The 21,788-nt window shown below is 44.6% G+C and overlaps 1 protein-coding gene across 1 annotated transcript in view; it reads left to right on the forward strand.

The window, feature by feature from the left end:
- ATP1B3 (ATPase Na+/K+ transporting subunit beta 3) overlaps nucleotides 1–21,788 on the forward strand; it is a 44,040-nt gene that overhangs the window by 7,214 nt on the left and 15,038 nt on the right. The gene's annotated exons all lie outside the window — the stretch shown is intronic.

Raw genomic sequence — 21,788 nt, forward strand, 5'->3', positions numbered from 1 at the left:
TTAATATGATGGTCTTATTGTCCAGAATATTTGGTAATCTGGCACATATAATGTAGCGTCATCATTGTAAGGAATGTTGCGCTATGTATGTGGTTTTTCCAAGAGTTAATGAGCATTTATGACTCCCAGGCTACCACTTGGACTAGGTGCACATGGAGGTTTTTGATTTGAGTTAAAATGAAAAATAAAAAAATTTAAGTGAAAATTTTTAGGAATCGCTCCTGTTTTTGGAAGCGTTTTTCTGTAACTAAAGCGTTAACTGGAGGGGTTTTGGGGAGGTGTGTAGTCTTTGTTACATAAAGTTTTTCCTTTTATTTTATTTTTTTTTGGTAGCCTTTAGATTGCATGGTGCCTAGTTTGGGAGCAGATTACATCAGGGTCCAAATGAAGTTGACTGCCCCCCCCCCCCCCTTTTTTTTTTTTTCCCACCCATAAATCAATAACCTATGTGAAAATAAGCGACTTTGTAATATATCTTAGAGAAATCTGTTTTTCTCCTCCAGGACTGATCTCTCATTCTCCATTCCCAGGTAAAATCTATATTCAGTGGAGACAGATCATTACATTACTGAGATAGGAGATGGCAGTGGCTTCTGATAATATTACATGTAAAGTCGGGTGGGAGGAGCTCTGCCTCTAGCTCCTCCTTTTAATGGCCCCTCCCCCTCTGCATAGAATTTCACCGGTACCAACTGTCATTTTCTAGAATAGTAATGGGTAAACTCTGTATTCAGTGAAAATAGATAGAAATATATATAAACAATTCATTTTATAAATATATTCTTTTTTTTTTTAAGATTTTTTACAAGAATTGGTGAAGGAAGCAGATTTCTCTGATGAGATATATATTACAAAGCTTCTTATTTTCATGGGTATTTTTAAGGCCCTCATTATACAATAGATTAAAGGTGATAAAAAGGAACAATTTCAACTATAATATTAGTCAAGTAAAATCTTAAGAACAGATGGTCGATCATTATTATTTTATTTATCTATTTTTTTTTAAATCTGTAAGATGTTTCATTCCCAAAAAAAAGGGTCGGGGGAAAGATTGGTCGTCCCTGAATAATATTCATTGGAGGGGAGAATGCAAAAATAAATAAATAAATTGGGCAAGAAACAATCTTTCTGGGGGCAATGTCACTGAACTTGTTGAATGACTAAAATATGTATGGCAGCGAGTAGCTATAATCTAATGCACGGTGGTCTTTCCTTCTATAAGGCATCCAGGGTGGGTTCACCTAAGGTTTGTTGGGTTGGGGATTGGTGCAAAATCCTAGTGCATTAGTTGTCATAGCGACCAGTTTTCCACTGCCATTTTGGAAGGTTCTGTTGAAAATGGAGTCCGGTTGCTATGGGGAACATCACGGGTGCAATGCCTCCCATGTGATAAAGGACTTCCTTTATGCGGAATTGGGCTGGGTTCATGGACTTGGAGTACAGACCGCCAGGTGCTGACCGGCCGCCGGTCTCATGACTTCTATGTGGCTGTGTGGATGTTGAGTTTTTTGGACCAGGAGACTCGCGGGCAGTCAGTCAGCGAGCGCTTCTGTGTATGGAAAAGTTGGATGAGATGCTTGCCAGCTGACTGCCATCGAAAGGTGCATGAGAGGGCTTTAGAGTTGCACTTTATCCCTTTATGACCAGAGTTTGCATATGGTTTAGTCGGCCATTTTGTGGCCTACACAATTAAAATGAATGAAAGCCCACAGTGACGTATAATTAGGCTGTAACCTGTCCATATGGACGAACATGGCCGTGATTTACATGCCTGTGGTACTGTTTCCAGTAATGTAGTGGCCATGTATATGGGCTGAAGAACTCTGATTTAACAAGAGAATGGATGAGGTAAAAAGGACAAGTCACTGCTGCTGGAGCCTTCAAAATGGCCTCCGTTAGTAGGCCACACAGAGGTGCGTCACAGATACAACAACGTCTCCTTTCGGGCCTGCTTTCTTTGGTCAGCAAAGGGTTTACCCTATTCACACTTGAACAGTTGTGACCCCCAGAAGGTTTGCTCCAGGTGAGCTCTGCCGCCATCTCCTCACATATAACCTTACACTGGAAGATGCTCGATGATTTATTTTAGTGCCTCTGTGCAAGAGGATACAAATGTGCCCCCCTCGGTGTGATGCCCCGTGCAAATGTCACCGCTGCCAACAATGCTGCAGCTATGTCCGTTTCCAAAGTATCCCTCTGGCATCTCCGTGATAAACGGAGGTCCCCGTCTTTAAAAATAACGTAAAAATGGACCCCCACCTCTCCGGTTTGGGGGGCACCCAATCACCAGAGTACATTGCTGCTGCTTTAAGAGCTTGGGAAGGGGGGAGCTGTCTTCCTTTTATAACTGTTCCCGGCAGCTCTTGTGATGTGCCGCCTCCCCACAATTGAAATGGAAATAAGACCCTGGTAATGCCGCTGACTGAGAGGAAGGGAAATTTCCACTCCCGCTGCTGCTGTCTTGTGATTTCAGAACCCAATCAGCCCTTTTTTTTCTTGCCTTTTCTCTTCCTCCCTCTTTTTATTCATTCCGTGCGTAGGTCGAATGAATAGGTGAGTGTCACAGTAACCGTTACAGAACCCGCATGAATTCGCCGGCTCTTTTCTTAGCTGTTCTGCAGCTTTTCTGGGTTAACCTTCTATCTGCCAAGAGCTTGGTGTGATGCTGCCGAGTCCTGTGTCGGCTCTTCTGTCTTTATTACCGCTCGGATTTTATCTTACACTACTGTTGTTTTACAATAACGACCCCTGATGAAATAGTGCCGCCATATTCTGCAGCACTTCACAAATCCGATCAACATCACTACGACAGTGATGGGGAAATGGAACGGATTCTGCCTCTCAGAGCTTATAATCAAAGTTGTGTTTTTTTTGTTTTTTTTTAAAGATCTCTACATTTTCGTTGAAGGTTTATCCAGCTGCGCACACTTCCGCAGAAGGGAAGCGAGCAGTGTCGGTGACATCTACAGAGGCAGCACGGTGGCTCAGTGGTTAGCACTGCAGCCTTGTAGCGTCGGGGTCCTGGCTTGAAATCCCACCAAGGACAACATCTGCAAGGAGTTTGTATGTTCTCCCCATGTTTGCGTAGATTTCCGCTGGGTAAATTCCTCCCTCAATCCAAAGACCTAGTGATAGGGAATATAGGTTGTGAGCCCCGATGGGGACAGTGGTGATGATGTCTGTAATTAATGGCGCTATATAAATGATAAAAATAAATCATGTGCCGAGTCACTTGCACTAGTGGGACCTGTTATATTTTATTAGAAATTCTGACTTGACAAGGCAACGATCTGTAGACATGAATTTGCTGTCACCCTTGCCTGGAAGTGAGAAGACCTAGATTGCCCATTTTGCTTCAGATTCACTACGGTGCAAGTAACGGGGCAGCCATGCTCCCTTATTGGGCCAGACTTGAACCGTGGCGGCAGCATAGTGTGTATTTGAGATCAAAGTGGCTAAACTGCTTCCGGATTACAGCTGCGATTGCCGACAATCTTCTTGAAACCAAAGATGGCGCACTCCTTTACATGCACTTGCAGCCATTTGGTGCTGTGAACTCCTCCATGCTGCAGCCGTAACGTGAAAGTCCAGCATACAGCTAGACGCTGGTTGTACCGCAGTGATGGCTGCAAGATTACATAAAGGCCACATATTCCTTTGGAGCATCTGTGAGTAGCAGAGCTGACCTTGCCGGACGAAGAAGGGCAGCGTAGTGTCACCGTTATCTGTGACTTACGCTGGACACCTGGTGACCCGTAAAAGTAAATCGATGCAAAACTTCCTTTATCCTACTTTACTTAGACCATAACTTCTGATAATCTGGCATTAGTCAGCCTTGTAATCCAGATTATTTAGTAATCCAACGCTTTGATGTCCTGTCAGCACCAGATTAGAGGAAGTATATTGACTCGTGCACAATCGGACACTGGTTGTTAAACTTCTGTTTCCCCTACATTTTACAACCTTCTGCACTCTGGCCTACATGTGTCCTCTGTGGTGTCCTGATCGTTGGGCAAAGAGCAATCCCCCGCAGTATAATCTTCTGATCAGGATCTCCCCCCATTATTGCAGTGCCGCAGTACAGATCTCAGCGCCTCCACGACCCCTCATTAATGCACTGCAGTCGTTGCCGGAGTGCAGGTATAGATCCGTGTGCTGTGCTGCACTGCGCTGTTCTGTGGACGGGTCTTGGCTCTGGTACCTCTCCCAACTTGCATCCCCCTTTCCTCCCTCCCCTAGCAGAAAATGGCCTCTATTCATGCAGTATTAATTAGGTGAAGTGGAATTAGAAGATTTGCTAGTTCTCAGGGGGCTGCGACATTACCCTGCAGAGCAATTCTCATATCTGGCCAATGAAAGGGTAACTTGCTGCCGGCATAATTCCCAATGTGGTTTTATATTTTACTCTACGTTGCAGTTAAGTTGATCTCCATCTTTGCCGGTCGTTGGCTTGTAATACATTTTTTTTTTTTTTATTTCTATTCCCAATGTGAAGACCCCAGTTCCCAAAAGCAAATTGTGTTTTAGTTTTTTCCTATTTTACTGGTCCAGTTGGGTGTCAAAAAAGAGGCAAAAGTGGCCCTCATAGTACGTAGAGCCCATGTAATTGTGAGCTCCCTGAAGAAGTGCCTGAGAACTAGAAATGCTGTGTGTCCTCCGTGTATACGAACTAGTCGGCCTCTTATTATAGATTACAGAGAAATAGCCTGCGCTTCGTTAAATTCTCCAACTATTTTATCAGCTTATTCGGACGGTAGCAATTTTCCCTAATGAATCAGTAGGGGGAGATAAACGAGCGGTATCTGACCCTTGACTGGAGACGGGTAGGAGTAAAATGGCAGTCTTTCTCATACACACTTGGTTACCAGGTTACGTCGTAGTCCTCTAAAAAGCCCCAATTGTGTATGGCCAGCGTCGGAGCTCAGAGACCTAGTATTTGTGGGCATGATCCACCATGTCTGTGGAGACAGTAAAAGGATTTCCTCATGACAACCCCGTACATGTTCTATTTGGGAATATGGACATTATTTTGGGACCCCCACTCTAAAAGTTAGCACAGGGAGCTGCTCTTATGGATAGGCTGTCTATGTAGTGACTGGAGCTGACCTTCTGTTTGGTGGTCATTTATTTGGAGCTGTTGCCATGTAATACTTCATTTATCTTGCAGCTGTTTGTGGCGCCATTTGTAAAGAGGTGTTCAGGCGACTACAATATTGATAACCATGCCCTTGGATAGGTCTTCAGCATCAGATTTGTTGGGGTCTAGCATTCATCACCCCCTCACCATTCACGAGTTATACTCCTGTAGATCAGAAATGGGTGACCTAGCCAAAGCATAATCAATTTTATGTTCTCAGAAACCCCCCAAAAGTGAACAGCTTGGTCTCCCACAACTTGCCACATGCTGTTCCTCCACTCTTCTACCTCGCTCCACCGATTGGTGTGGACATCGGCCAACAATTTTCTGTTTCTGGCACAGCCTACAAATAATGTCAGAATTGCAAAAATATTGCTTGCTTCCTTTGCCGTTGGTAAACGGGCACTTTGCGTGCCTACAGTTTTTTAGAAGTGGGCCTCCATGTGGCAGCACAGCTGACTCAGCGTACCACAGACAAGGGTTTGTGGAGCTAGTCTTTATGCCGGACGTGTCGTGTTTACCTTGTTTAGTGCAGGAACGATGGCGGCCAGAGTACAGTTTATTCACCGTGCCGTCCTAGTGATTTGTCCTGACAGCTATTGTTCTGGGGATTACATTTGCTTCCTGTATTAGACCGCATTAAAATAGTCAAAGGTAAGAAAGAAAAAAATGGACCTTTTTTCCACAGTGAACAAAATTTTAGCAGTTGTCAAGAATGTTGCGTTGTCACCTCCCATCGTCACTCCTCGTCTTGACAGTGTAATGCACGTGGGAAAGAAAATTCCAGAAAACAATATTCTATACCCTGCATTCTGATGCCAAAAAACAAAACATTTTGGCTAATATTTAAAAAAAAAAAAAAAAAAAAAATTATACGAAACCCTCCCAAGATCCAGTCCTGAGTTTCTGCTGTTGCTCTCAGTGGCGGTAGACGGCAGAAGCAACCGCCGGAGACTGTGCTGGACCCAGGAAAGGTAAGTAATGGGGGTTTTTTTTCCCCTTTTTCTGAGATTAGTCGGATACCCAATAAGGGTCTAGATTTTTTTGTCTTGATGTGCAGTATTAGCTGCCATACTGCTGTGTTCATGTCCTACATTAGCACATCAGCCCCTGAGCACATTTGTGAAGGTCTCATGTTGCCTGTTGTGGGCAGTCGGCTTCTGGAGGACCGAACACTTGGATCCTGTACTGTCTGGCCTCCTACATGTGTGTGTGGGGGGGGGGGGGAGACTTGGACGGCAATCTACGCTTCACATACTTCTGCAGTGTAGCAGACCTGGTTTCTAAAACAATTTTAAGGCTTTGACCCTAGTAAGATGCATTCCCAAAGTTTTATTTAAAAAAAAAAAAAGCTTGCTCCTGAGACTTGTTGGTAAGTGCTGGAATAACTTGCATAAATTGTTAGATGGTGAAACTGGTACCCATCAGTGCTACAATCTGTCCATGATTACTGCCTGCATTAAGGCTTAGGCCGGTTTCACATTAGCGTTTGGAGGAGCTGCGGAGGGCTGCAGACTTCCTCCGTGAAGCCCCACCCTCGGCCACACCTCCGCCGCTAGCTCCGCCTACTTCTGCATGTGGCCTGCGTACCTATCTTTAACATTAGGTACGCAGGTCGTGCCGCTGTATGCTGATGCTTCCGCAAGCGTCGTTTTGACGATGCGGTGACCAGCGTAGGATGCAGCTTGTAGCAATTTCTTTTTTTCTCTGCATCGTCAAAACGACACATGCGGAAGCATCCGCATACAGCCGCACTTCCTGCGTACCGAATGTTAAAGATAGGTACGCAGGCCGCATGCAGAAGTAGGCGGAGCTAGCGGCGGAGGTGCGGCCGAGGGCGGGGATTCATGGAGGAAGTCCGCAGCCCTCGGTAGCTCCTCCAAACGCTAGTGTGAAACTAGCCTTAGCACTTATCAATATACTCGATCATGTCCCAAGCAAGTGTTAAAGGGAACCTGTCACTAGGATCTACCTAGTAAGCTGTCTACATGGGCACATAGGTCCTAGGAAGATGAATAAACTGATTGTTGATATCTGCGATGCGATGTCTTATTCCAGAGAAATCCACCTTTTTTTCTTATATGTAAATGAGCTGTTCCAGGGTATGGGCCGGACATAGATCTGCAGGAGAATCTGCCTCCAGAGATTGTTATTAGTGATGAGCGAATGTGCTAGGATAAGGTCTTATCCGAACATGCTCGGGTGCTAACCCAGTGTCTTTGGCGTGCTCAAAAAATGTGTTTGAGTCTCCACAGCTGTTGAACAAAGAGACATGCAGCAGCGGGGACTTGAACATATTTTTCAAGCACGCCAAAGATGCTCTGTTAGCACCTGAGCATGCTCAGATAACCTTATCCGAGCACATTCGCTCATCACTAATTATAAATGAAAGGGGGAGTTACCACTGTGATGAGTAATGGCCGCTCTCCTGATCTCGCTGCAGAGCTGTGTGTGATTTATACCGGACACATCTCTGGGTTCTCCTCGGCTTCAGCGCCATCTCACAGGCAGACATGGTTGCATTATTGTTACAGTACAGCAGAGCTATAAGATCTGACACGTAACATATTTAGGATATTTTTTATTTCTATAGCACCTACATATTCCGCAGCACTTTACATTTTAGAGGGGACTTGTACAGACAATAGACATTACAGAATATCACAACTCAACACATACCAAAAACAGTGAGGGTCCTGCTTACAATCTGAGGAAATAGGGGAGACACAAAAGGTAAATGATTGTCGTATATAGTCCAGCCATGAATATAATAAATGAGGTATTCACAGAACGCTGCATGAACCGGTCACCAGCCATTATGTGTACAAGTAAAGACACAGGGCTAGTAAAGAAATTGTCCACTACTTGGACAACTTCTCATACCCCACGCTTGGGTCCTAATAAAATAAAGCTTATACTCACCTTTCGTGTTGGCGCCGTTTCTGTGATGTCAGTACTCGCTCTCCCCGGGGGCTCTCGTGCTGCAGTTGTGACATGTGACCCCCGAAATGCTGCGGGCCCTGGGTGGGAGAAGTTGGTGCCCCAGGGGTGCTATGCTCCAGGCCGTGGGTGCCCCAGTGGTGATATGCTCCAGGCCGTGGGTGCCCCAGTGGTGCTATGCTCCAGGACGTGGGTGCCCCAGTGGTGCTATGCTCCAGGACGTGGGTGCCCCAGTGGTGCTATGCTCCAGGCCGTGGGTGCCCCAGGGGTGCTATGCTCCAGGCCGTGGGTGCCCCAGTGGTGCTATGCTCCAGGCCGTGGGTGCCCCAGTGGTGCTATGCTCCAGGCCGTGGGTGCACCAGGGGTGCTATGCTCCAGGCTGTGGGTGCCCCAGGGGTGCTATGCTCCAGGCCGTGGGTGCCCCAGCGGTGCAGCGCTGCAGGCTCTGGATTGGCAGTGAGGCAGAGCAGAGGGCAGTGGTTTCCCGGCTGCTTTCTTCATGAAGCCTTGTTCAGCCTCTGGTGGCCATCTTCATGAAGCTTCAGGGAAATGGCCGCCTACAGCACCGCTTGCACAGACTGGGATCTTGGCTGGGCTGAGATCCCAGTCTGTGCATGCCCCGCCTACTACAGCCCATGACTTCAGGAAAATGGCCCCCGGGAAAGCAGTGCACTCTACCTCACCGCTGACACCGGGCCCACAGCACCGCAGCGCCGGCTTCCTGAGGAAGGGAACCTGCCTCCTGTGATCCCGCTCCACCGCCGCAACACCGGTAAGCTATATTAGTACTTTAAGCTGCACCCACCATTAACCCCCCAAATGGGTGGGGGGTGCATCTTATCTCATTTAACTACCATATTTTTCAGACTGAGGCGATATACTAGGCTAAGAAATCAATTTTTAGGTCCCGCTTTAGACTGTGGGTATTGGGAAATAATTAAATTGTTGTCGATAGTGTATTCCAAAGAATTATCGCAGCACTTGAAGTCTTGGAGTGGGAGGTTCAAACTATTGAAGATGTTAGTCTTGGGCCGTTAGTGGGTGCAGGTAAGGTAATAGGCAGAGATGAGGGAAGAGATATAGGGTGGTGCAGAACTGTAGAGAGCTTTGTGGGTGAGAGTGATAAGTTTATATTAGACCCTGTAGAAGATGGCTGAAAAAGGGCAGCACCACTTACCTGCCCAGGTTTCTGAACAAATGCACTACAGGATGCAGCCAACCCATATAGCAAAGATGTTGCAAAACACAGGTGCAACATGGGCAGGTAAGCAGTGCTGCCATTTTTCAGCTGTATTTTTGGAGGATTTTTGGTCCTCTTTTGTGGCTTTGCTACTATGTTTAGTGATAGGACCCGCAAGCGTGAGGACTCTTGACGTTGGGTTGCGAGCTTGCATATCTAGGCCAAAATATCGACCAATACCTCACATATTTATATGTATTTTGTAGGCTTTATTTTTCAAGGTGCAGCCAAGCCCAGCACGTTGGGTCTTGTATATAGGGGTGTTCGCATTGGGATGCATTGAGAGTGCTGGCCAGCCTGCCTAATCAAATAGTAGGGGCGTGACTGATAGGCTGAGAACCAGACACCCCTATACAGGCCTCTATTGTGCAAATGTATACTAAGCCGTCACCCCCTCCATGAACTGCTAGGCTTTGAGTGGCTGATTGAGACTGATTAGTAGAAAGTTGCAATAGTCCAGACGAGAATGGTTAAGAGCTTTTACCGAGTCAAAAGGTTAGAAAAAGTTTAATTCTAGAGAATGTTTTTGAGGTGTAGGTGACGTGATCGGATGTGGGGAGTGAAGGAAAGATCTTAGTCAAATATGACCCCAAGACATCGGGCATGTTACTGGGGAGTAAGGCTATGTGCACACGTTGCAGATTTTGATGTGTTTCTGCAGCATTTTTGGACCACCGGAATTGCATCAAATCCGCAGTGTAGTGAACAAGCAATGTTAGTCAATGGGAAATTGACAATTGGTGTGCACATGCTGCGGAAAAAACTTGTGGATTTGCAGCGATTTATTTTCCACAGCATGTCAATTCTTTTCGCGGATGTGCAGCGTTTCTGCACCCATTGACTACCATTGTGTCAGGTAAATCAGTAGCAGAACTGCAGGTTTAAAAAGATCTGCGATTTTGCTGCAGAGTTGGGTGCGAGAAACTCTTCCGATCGGGAGGAGGAAGAGTGTGTGGGCAGAGACTGTGTGTGTGTGTGTGTGTGTGTGTGTGTGTGTGTGTGTGTGTGTGTGTGTGTGTGTGTGTGTGTGTGTGTGTGGTACTAGTCCCATCCGGCTATGCCGGATGATGGGACAGCAGTAGTCAGCTGCTATGTAAAAAAAAAAAAACCCATATACACATACAGTACATACAACATACAGTGTATACTCACCATGCACCTAGTCCCCGAAGACCTCAATCACCTGTAAAAATAAATAAATAAATAAAAATAATAAACCAACAGTATACTCCCTGATCCGATGTAATCTATTTAATAACGAGTGTCCCACGACAATCTCCCTTGTAGAGCTGTCACATCGGCAGATGTGACCGCTCTCCAGGGGCTCTGGTGATGGTGACAGCAGGTAATCCTCTACACTGTATCCCTCTGCCGAGTTCAGCAGAGTTCATACTGTAGCTTGTGGCACCGCTGTGTGGGAAAATTCTCATGCAGTAGTGCCGTAGAGTGAGAACATGAACTCATTGAACCTTCAGTGATAACACTGCAGGAGCCATTGTCTCCTGTCAGTGTGTCACTAGAGGCCTATAGAGCAGTCACATCTCCTGATGTGACCGCTCTATAGGGGAGATCGTCGTGGGACACTCGTTATTAAATGGACTGCGTCGGACGAGGGAGTATTTTTTGGTTTATTTGTTTCTTTTTTACAGGAGATGGAGGGCGTCACAGGAATTAGGCGTAGCAATAAAGATGGCAAAAGTGTGTTGTTTTATTTCATTAAAATACTTTATTCTGGCTGTGTCTTTATTTAACCCTTTAACATCTATAGGATTAGTAATGGATAGGTGTCTTATTGAAACCTCTCCATTACTAAGCCGGCTTGATGTCACCTTACAATACAAAGCTGATATTAACCCCCTATTACCCCATATGCCACTGCTACAGGGCAGTCGGAAGAGAGAGGCTAAGTGCCAGAATTGGTGCATCTTACAGATGCGCCATTTCTGGGGCGGTGGTGTGCTGGTGTTTGTAGCCAGGGAGGCCAATATCCATGGTCCAAGCATTCAAGGCAGATTGGAGAGTTTGATAAGAGGGAGGCCGATTAGTAGAGAATTACAATAGTCCAGACGACAATAAATAAGAGAAACAGAGTTTTTGCAGAGTCGAAAGTAAAACCGGGGCGAATTCTAGAAATGTTTTTGAGGTGCAGATAAGAAGAGCGAGCCAGTGATCGGATGTGGGGGGTGAAGGAAAGCTCAGAATCAAGGATGACCCCCAAGGCAGCGGGCATGTTGCTGGGGAGTAATGGTGGAACCACACACGGAAATGGCAATATCGGGCATAGGTACATTAGTAGAGGGAGAGAACACGAGGAGTTCAGTTTTTGACAGGTTCAGTTTCAGATATAGGGAGGACATGATGTTAGAGACAGCGGTAAGACAATCACTGGTGTTTTCTAAAAAGGCAGGCGTGATATCAGGAGAAGTGTATAATTGGGTGTCATCAGCATAGAGATGGTACTGGAAACCAAATCTACTGATTGTATACTGCCCCTATTGGACAAACAAAGAGAAGAGCAGGGGGCCTAGGACTGATCCTTGAGGAACCCCAACAGTAGGGGGAAGGTGAGAGGAGGAGGAGGAACCAGCAAAACATAGTGAAGGATCGGTCAGAGAGATAGGAGGAGAACCAGGAGAGAACGGTGTCCTTGAGGCCGATGCCCTATCTATCTATACAGTGGGGCAAAAAAGTATTTAGTCATTCAGCAATAGTGCAAGTTCCACCACTTAAAAAGATGAGAGGCGTCTGTAATTTACATCATAGGTAGACCTCAACTATGGGAGAGAAACTGAGAAAAAAAAATCCAGAAAATCATTGTCTGTTTTTTTAACATTTTATTTGCATATTATGGTGGAAAATAAGTATTTGGTCAGAAACAAACAATCAAGATTTCTGGCTCTCACAGACCTGTAACTTCTTCTTTAAGAGTCTCCTCTTTCCTCCACTCATTACCTGTAGTAATGGCACCTGTTTAAACTTGTTATCAGTATAAAAAGACACCTGTGCACACCCTCAAACAGTCTGACTCCAAACTCCACTATGGTGAAGACCAAAGAGCTGTCAAAGGACACCAGAAACAAAATTGTAGCCCTGCACCAGGCTGGGAAGACTGAATCTGCAATAGCCAACCAGCTTGGAGTGAAGAAATCAACAGTGGGAGCAATAATTAGAAAATGGAAGACATTCAAGACCACTGATAATCTCCCTCGATCTGGGGCTCCATGCAAAATCCCACCCCGTGGGGTCAGAATGATCACAAGAACGGTGAGCAAAAATCCCAGAACCACGCGGGGGGACCTAGTGAATGAACTGCAGAGAGCTGGGACCAATGTAACAAGGCCTACCATAAGTAACACACTACGCCACCATGGACTCAGATCCTGCAGTGCCAGACGTGTCCCACTGCTTAAGCCAGTACATGTCCGGGCCCGTCTGAAGTTTGCTAGAGAGCATTTGGATGATCCAGAGGAGTTTTGGGAGAATGTCCTATGGTCTGATGAAACCAAACTGGAACTGTTTGGTAGAAACACAACTTGTCGTGTTTGGAGGAAAAAGAATACTGAGTTGCATCCATCAAACACCATACCTACTGTAAAGCATGGTGGTGGAAACATCATGCTTTGGGGCTGTTTCTCTGCAAAGGAGCCAGGACGACTGATCCGGGTACATGAAAGAATGAATGGGGCCATGTATCGTGAGATTTTGAGTGCAAACCTCCTTCCATCAGCAAGGGCATTGAAGATGAAACGTGGCTGGGTCTTTCAACATGACAATGATCCAAAGCACACCGCCAGGGCAACGAAGGAGTGGCTTCGTAAGAAGCATTTCAAGGTCCTGGAGTGGCCTAGCCAGTCTCCAGATCTCAACCCTATAGAAAACCTTTGGAGGGAGTTGAAAGTCCGTGTTGCCAAGCGAAAAGCCAAAAACATCACTGCTCTAGAGGAGATCTGCATGGAGGAATGGGCCAAAATACCAACAACAGTGTGTGGCAACCTTGTGAAGACTTACAGAAAACGTTTGACCTCTGTCATTGCCAACAAAGGATATATTACAAAGTATTGAGATGAAATTTTGTTTCTGACCAAATACTTATTTTCCACCATAATATGCAAATAAAATGATAAAAAAACAGACAATGTGATTTTCTGGATTTTTTTTTTTCTCAGTTTGTCTCCCATAGTTGAGGTCTACCTATGATGTAAATTACAGACGCCTCTCATCTTTTTAAGTGGTGGAACTTGCACTATTGCTGACTGACTAAATACTTTTTTGCCCCACTGTATATAGATCTATCTGTGTGTAAACATTTTTCTTCAATGGAGTATGTAAATGAAGAGGTTGGACAAGAAATGACATCACAATTCTTTTTTTGTTGTTAAATAATAGATCTTTATTTAGCCTACAAATCCACAAGGAAAAAACGCATCAAAAACACTTCAAAAACGTGCAGATTTTTACCTTCGTTTTCTGCCAAGAGACGCAGAATGTGCGTAGAAAATTCCACAGGCATATCTGCAACGTGTGCACATACTAATGGTAAAACCACACACTGAAATGACAATATCGGGCATAAGTAGGTTAGTGGAATGAGGAAACATGGCCTTCAGTTTTTGACAGATTCAGTTTTAGATAGAGGGAGGACATAATGTTGGAGACAACGGAAGACAAAGTTCAGTTCTACTGTTAGGTGCCATTACATGTCTCACACTGGTAACTCTTCCTTTTATTTAAAATAATCTCTGGAGGCAGATTCTCGGGAAGATCCGTGTCCGGCCCATAGATCTTTTACATATAAGAAAAATTGTGATTTTTTTTTTTTTTTTTTTTTTTCCTTTCTTTCTTTCTGGAATAAAATATTGAGGTATCCTTTTATTCAATTTTCCATGATCTGCGCGCCCACATAGACTGCTTAGTAGGTTTTATCCTACTGAGAGATTCCCTTTAAAATAAAGTGAACAATCCCTTAAAGAGAACCTGTCGGCACGATTTTGTAACCTAATGGTGCTGTAATACTGATTACATAGATACCTTTGGGGGAGAAATCTGCTTTGCTGTTCTTCTGTAATGAGCATTTGAAGTTTTCTACTAATTGGGTCTTCTCGTCTCTGTCTGATTCCCCGGCCCCTCCGCCTGCCTCTGGTTTGTGAATGACAGGTCACTTCTGATATTTCAGGAGGCCGGTCATTCACAGGGCTGAGTTTTTTGCCAGTTAGTTTTTGGTGCCCAGTGGCCGGACTGTGCGCTGGGTCTTCTCCTCCCTGCATGTGAATGACCGGCCTGAGGGTGGAGGAGCCCGGTCATCCACATGCAGGCAGAAGACCCAGTGCACACTTATGAATCTGCTTTATGGGTAGGTTCACACAGGAGACGTTTTGGCATCGGATCTCGCTTCAAATGAGTAGTAAATCCTTATGTTACTTGCAGATTTGCCACAAATTTCACCCATTTTGCATTGAAAGGGCGAAGGAGTAAAAATCTGCAACCACTTGATACACTGCTGACTGTAACATCTATACCACATATCAATTCCCACACGGAAACCTCATTCACCAGCTCTGGAGGGTTTTCAGATTCCCCCTGCCAGATACTGTAATTTGCGGCTGGTTTTACTTGTGGAAGTTTCAAGTAATTCTGTCCTTTGTGCACCTGCTTATATGGTGGCCATGTACAACACAAAAGTAGCCTGATGGTTGAGCAATCATTGAATGTGCTATTGTCTGGTGAATGGTTGCTGCTTCCAGGCAGTCCCATCCCTGATATAGACTGTTCGTTATACAACCCGGCCTAAAAAAAAATAAAGGGAACACTTAAACAGAATAGAACTCCCAAGTAAATCAAACTTCTGTGAAATCAAACTGTCCACTTTGTCAAACAGTGTTGCTTCCTATCAATGTCACATGCTGTTGTGCAAATGGAATAGACAACAGATGGAAATTATTGGCATTTATCAAGACACACTCAATAAAGGAGTGGTTCTGCAGGTGGGGACCACAGACCACATCTCAGTACCAATGCTTTCTGGCTGATGTTTTGGTCACTTTTGAATGTTGGTTGTCCTTTCACACTCATGGTAGCATGAGACACTCTACAACCCACACAAGTGGCTCAGGTAGTGCAGCTCATCCAGGATGGCACATCAATGTGAGCTGTGGTGAGAAGGTTTGCTGTGTCTGTCAGCGTAGTGTCCAGAGGCTGGAGGCGCTACCAGGAGACAGACCAGTACACCAGGAGACATGGAGGCGGCCGTAGGAGGGCAACAACCCGGCAGCAGGACTGCTACCTCCTCCTTTGCAAGGAGGAACAGGAGGAGCACTGCCAGAGCCCAGCAAAATGACCTCCAGCAGGCCACAAATGTGCATGTGTCTGCACAAACGGTTAGAAACCGACTCCATGAGGATGTCTGAGTGCCTGACGTCCACAGATGGGGGTTGTGCTCACAACCCAACACTGTGCAGGACTCTTGGCATTTGCCACAGAACACCAGGATTGGCAAATATTTCCCTGTGCTCTTCACAGATAAAAGGTTCACACTGAGCACATGTGATAGAGTCTGGAGACGCAGTGGAGAGCGATCTGCTGCCTGCAACATCCTTCAGCATGACCGGCTTGGCAGTGGGACAGTAATGGTGGGTGGCATTTCTTTGGAGGGCCGCACAGCTCTCCATGTGCTCGCCAGAGGTAGCCTGACTGCCATTAGGTACCGAGATGAGATCCTCAGACCCCTTGTGAGACCATATGCTGTTGCGGTTGGTCCTGGGTTCCTCCTAATGCAGGACAATACCAGACCTCATGTGGCTGGAGTGAGTCAGCAGTTCCTGCAAGATGAAGGCATTGAAGCTATGGATTGGCTCACCCGTTCTCCAGACCTGAATCCGATTGAACACATCTGGGACATCATGTCTCGCACCATCCACCGTCACGTTGCACCACAGACTGTCCAGGAGTTGGCAGATGCTTTAGTCCAGGTCTGGGAGGAGATCCCTCAGGAGACCATCCGCCGCCTCATCAGGAGCATGCCCAGGCATTGTAGGGAGGTCATACAGGCACGTGGAGGCCACACACACTGCTGAGCATCATTTCTTTGCCTTGAGGCATTTCCACTGAAGTTGGATAAGCCTGTCACTTCATTTTCCACTTTAATTTTGAGCATCATTCCAACTCCAGACCTCCATGGGATATTAGTTGTGATTTATGTTGATCATTTTTAGGTTTTATTGTTCTCAACACATTCCACTATGTAATGAATAAAGATTTACAACTGGAATATTTCATCAGTGATATCTAGGATGTGGGATTTTAGTGTTCCCTTCATTTTTTTGAGCAGTGTATATTATGATAAACTAACAAGCGAGTAGGGAATATTGTTTCCATAAAAGATCATTATTTGCAGACAAACGCAATCATGGCTGACTTAATTTCCGATGATTATCATTCCCTCTAAAGTGATAACCAACATTTTGTTTGATTTTGTTTATTTTCATCAGCAAAGTTTAATACCTGTGGGAGATTCTGCCTAATACTGTGACTGGCTGCGGCATCGGTCATGCACCAGAGATCTCCCTGCGCTGAGTAATGCGGGTACAGGGGGTCACACTGTGATTTCTGGTCTAGAGAGTGACAAAGTGTCCACCTGGTCCTGATCACTTGGTGGTCACGATACAATCCTATTCAGCTGCATTGTGCTGCCGTGTAGCAGCTTCACAGCATGATGTTTGGTTACCTGACATGTCGCTTTCTAGCTCCAACCTAATGTTCCCTCCGAAGATCAGACTGTTGCTTGTCCCTTCCCCATGCTTTACACTGTAGCTCTGCTTTTCATATTTGCTGCAGTCCCTCTTACTTGCCTCATTGTGCTCTCATCTTCTAATAACATACTATGCACTGCACATACACTTTATTTCTTTTCTCCTTTTTCTCAGGCACCTACCCACATAGAGTAGGATTATGATTAATTAATAAAGCACAATTGACTCCATGATGTGTGTGTGTGTGTACACTCTTCATCCAAAGCGCTGCTACTTCCGGATCGTCGGCACATAGCCTGAGATTTCTGAAAGCTCATGCACATATTGCTTATTTTTTCCTTGTAGATTTGCCTTGTTTGGGGCAGACAAGTAGCCGGGTATTAACAGATGTTGATTGGGCCATCACCGTCACCTATGCTTATGTCAATGTTGGAGGTTAATCTCGTTTTCTCCCCGGTGACCCATTCTACTGTGCAATGAGGAGTTAACTGAGAATCTATCAGTTTGCTGCTATGACAGATGCGGCACTTGTGACTTTTTTTTTCCTAAGCTCCTCTCATTGATTTATGACCACAGATTACCTCAAAGTGGAATGTGCAGTGACACCAGGAGCCCATAAAAGCAGAACAGTGCAACATTTTTAAAGGGGTTTTCCATTACTTGGACAATCCCGTCTCGATCCTCATGCTTGCCCCCAGTAAAATAACACTAAAGCCACGTTCACACGTTCTGGTTTTGGCTTACAAATACTGATGTAAAATACTGGAGTGGTTGAGAAATGCAGAAGTGGTGACGTGTTTCTATTATACTTTTTCCTGTACATGGTCTTGTACTCCCCTCTGGTGTCAGCACTGGCTTTCCCGGGGACCAAGTTACATTGTCACATGATCCCTACGGCCAATCAGCCTTGGCTTCACTCTCCCTGCCTCCAGACAAATCACATACATCAAGAGAAACATAGAGGAGCCTCAGGGATCACATGACATAATGTCGAGTGATCCCTGAGAGAGCCAGTACTGACACCACAGGTGAATGTAACTGTTATTGACTGGGGTGACTGAGTAAATGCATGCATTTTTGTTAAAAACCAGCCCCAAACGTGACTAACCTCTTTTAAATAGGGCAAAGTTAGACTGCATTCACATGCAGCGGTGCGTTCGTGTCCTAGAACCCCAATCCCTCCACCTGCGCCCACTGCTCGCCTTGGTCTGCGGTTATCCTCTCCTTATAAGTGATGGCTCATGAGCTATTGCCATAAATTGTTCACCTTCATCCTGACGATGACTACAGGGTCCGGCGGAGGAGACTCTGGAGCCGGTCTGTCCTCTGTAATGACTGCCGTATTCAGCTGTGTCGGGGTTACACTTCCATACTCGCTCGCAAGCTAAGCGGTACAGCCCGCTCCATGAAGGTTTGATCTGTGTCGACTTTTGGTGGGTTAGGAATACATTTTAGGAACATAATTGAATGGAAAGCAATGTAATGGTAGCTATTTATTACTTGAGGGACTAGGCATGTGCAGAAAAAAGTGGAAGAAACAATGGGGCCGATTCATTATTGCATTTGCGCCTTTTTCTGCTAGTTTTTGAGGGGTTTTTTGTTGTCTGTTTGGGGGTTTTAGCCTGTTTCATCATTTTCGATTTCTGAAAGTGTCTTACTTTTTTTTTTTAATTTACTTACGGTATTTTTCTGGTGGAACAAGTTTCATTCCCTATCCCCACCCCTAGAATTTTTTTGGGGGGTCAAATATTTGCCTAAATTAACAAAATTTCCAGCTTTCTGCCCTAAAATTTCACATGAGATTAAAGGAATAAAAATAAAAACATTTTTGAGCTTGGGCAAAATTCCTGAACCGTGTTCACCCACTGAAGAATGTAGAGCAAAAAAAAACTGCTGCAAGTACCACAAGACAAAAAAAGAAGAAAAGCGACTTAAAAGAAAATCCAAAGATTGAATCTGAGTCCACGGTCTAAAAATACTCAGACGAAGGCTTCCCAATTGTGGCTTATTGTAGCCAGCTGGCACTTGTAATGGCGCAGGAGCCGCTGATCAGATCTACAAATATAAGGAATCTCTGTACATTATTGATCCTCAACTCATCAAAATTAATTTTACATGAGACCGTCTTTATTTTGCCCAATGGGATTCTTAGCCAGTAATGTTTCCTAAAATGGATCTGCGTGATGGGCACAGGGTGCGGCGGGCGGCGTCCACTTCACAGCTCCCTGCAAACCTCTTCAGCCGACAAGTGACTGATGTGCTGGAACAAGAGGCCGTGTCTTTCAGCCAAGAGATTACTTGTTGGGAATGTCCAGAGACCGAAGAAAGGTGTGGGGTTTTTTTTGTGTTTTTTTTTGTTTGTTTGTTATGCTGATGATTTCCAACTACCGTATTTACTTTTCCAGTATATTCACATTATATTTTTAGGCTTCCATTATTTTTTGTAATAGTATTTTTATCTTACGAGCTGCATAAAATGAGACCAGTATAGTTAGTTTTCTCCTGCTGATGTGACCTCAAATCCCCGTGTAGTATGCAGATTATGGAGCGGATATGCCAAGAATTCACTCTTTTGTGTTACTAGTAATCCGTTTGTTGCTATTATTTTAGGTGAGAAATCGTGGTCGACCCTTTGATTTGCATCTATGGGCGCCACTTTTTTTTTTTTTTCTTCCTTTTTAATTTGCTGTCGACAAATGTTCACAATGGTCAGAAACAAGTGGTTAGGATACTGGGAAGATTCTTTGCCATATGGCTGGTATTTGACTGAAATGAAAAGCAAAGTGTCAAGAAGGAAGGGAAAGGAGAAACCTTTTTTTCTTGTTGCAATGTCTCTTCACTAGTTCAACTGATGGCCTATAAAAAGGTATGTTATTATCAAGGTGCCACATAAGAAATATCTCATGATGGGTAAAATCAGCGCGCTGTCTCAGGACCTTTGCAACCTTATTGTTGCACAATATACTGATGACATTGGTTACAGAAGAATTTCTAAACCACTGAAGGTTCCAGTGAGCATGGTTTTGGGCTATAATCCAGAAGTGGAAAGAACATTATTTCAAGTGCTCTCTGCAAGATTTCAGACAGGAGTGAAAAGAATTACCAGTTGTACAAGAGCGAAGGACCACCTGCGGAGCACTACAGCAAGACCTGGAATAAACAGCTACAGTTGTCTCAAAGAAAATAAGTAGTGCACTCAACCTCCCATGGCCTGTATGCATGCTCACCACGCAAATCTATATTGCTGAACAAAAAGCATGTTCAAGGACGTTTAAAGTTTTTCTTTACAACATTTTAGACAAGCCTGTAAAATGCTGGGATAATAGTCTGGTCAGATAAGACCAAAATTGAACTTTGGTTGCCATATTACGGTACACGCAATACTTAGAGGCCAAAGGGCACTGTATAGCACCTCAAAAAGCATCATACCAACAGTGCAGTTTGGAGGTGGGAACATTGTGGCTGATTTTCAGCATACAGCACTAGCACACTTCATATAAGTGAAGGAACGATGAATGGATAAATGTACAGAGACATTCTTGTTAAAAATCTATTGCCATCTACCAGGATGATACTGAAATGTCCACCCCCGTTTCATCAAGACAATGATACCAAATACACATCCAAGGAAACTCTCAATTGTTTTCAGAGAGTGAAAATAAAGCTGCTAGAATGTCCCAGCCTATCACCTAACCTGAATCCAATAGACAATTTCTGGAAGGAACTAAAGCTGAGAGTCCATAGGAGACCACGGGATCTTCAGGATATGAAGAGTGTTTGTGTGGAAGAATGGGCCAAAATCACAGCTGAGCAATGCAGGCGACTAGTTTCTCCATACAGGAGGCATATTTAAGCTGTTATCACCAGCAAAGGCTTTTGTGCAAAGTATTAAATACATTTCTGTAATAATATTCAATACTTTTATCCTGTGTCATTTCTCATTACTACACTTAATTTATGGACATGTATGGTTTGATTTCTTTTCCTGTGTGGAATGAATGAGTTGTTACTGACTTCCGGTGAGAAACATGAATGCAGAGCTGAGCATTCGTGGGTATGAGACAGTCATGAAGTTGTCGTACCAATGGGCAACGTGGGCCTCAAGTCCTGCACAACCCTTTTATTGCGTCTTGTTCTCCCACTAGTAGTGTCTTCCTCCATGATGGCACAGACTTTTTTTTTTTTTTTTTTTCTTTTTTTTGTGCGTTTATTTTCTGGCTTGTGCTCAGTCATAGGGAGCAAGGCTGATGTGTTTTAATAGAGAGATAGTGATTGATCTGCAACAAAATTAATGCGGATTTTACAATTTTTTTTTATTTTTCTGGTTATCCCCTTTTACGCTTTGATATTTTTGTAGCAGAATCTCTCCATACAGATCTGCCGTGGTCTTAATGTCCAAATAAAGCAAATAAAGCTGTTTTCTTGCTGGTGCTTTATTCAGATACGCTTTTGTGTTTTTGTTTTGTTTTAATCTCCTCCTTTTTAAAGAGCTTTAATAATGTGGATTGTGCATTAAATTCTCTGAACTGGCAACCGACCATCTACTGTGTGGGCTCCCCATTCCTACAGTGGTAAAGGTGGGACGCCGCGGGCCGAGCATTATTGTAGGTTTTCTATAATGACGGGGAGAGGAAATAACTGAATAAACTTTACACGGCGGCTCCAAGAAGATGATGTTGGCTCTACTTTACCATGTCGCTGCTACCACGCCTGACTTTGGGAATGT

Source organism: Ranitomeya variabilis, chromosome 2 (assembly GCF_051348905.1).
Source record: "Ranitomeya variabilis isolate aRanVar5 chromosome 2, aRanVar5.hap1, whole genome shotgun sequence".
NCBI lineage: Eukaryota > Metazoa > Chordata > Amphibia > Anura > Dendrobatidae > Ranitomeya > Ranitomeya variabilis.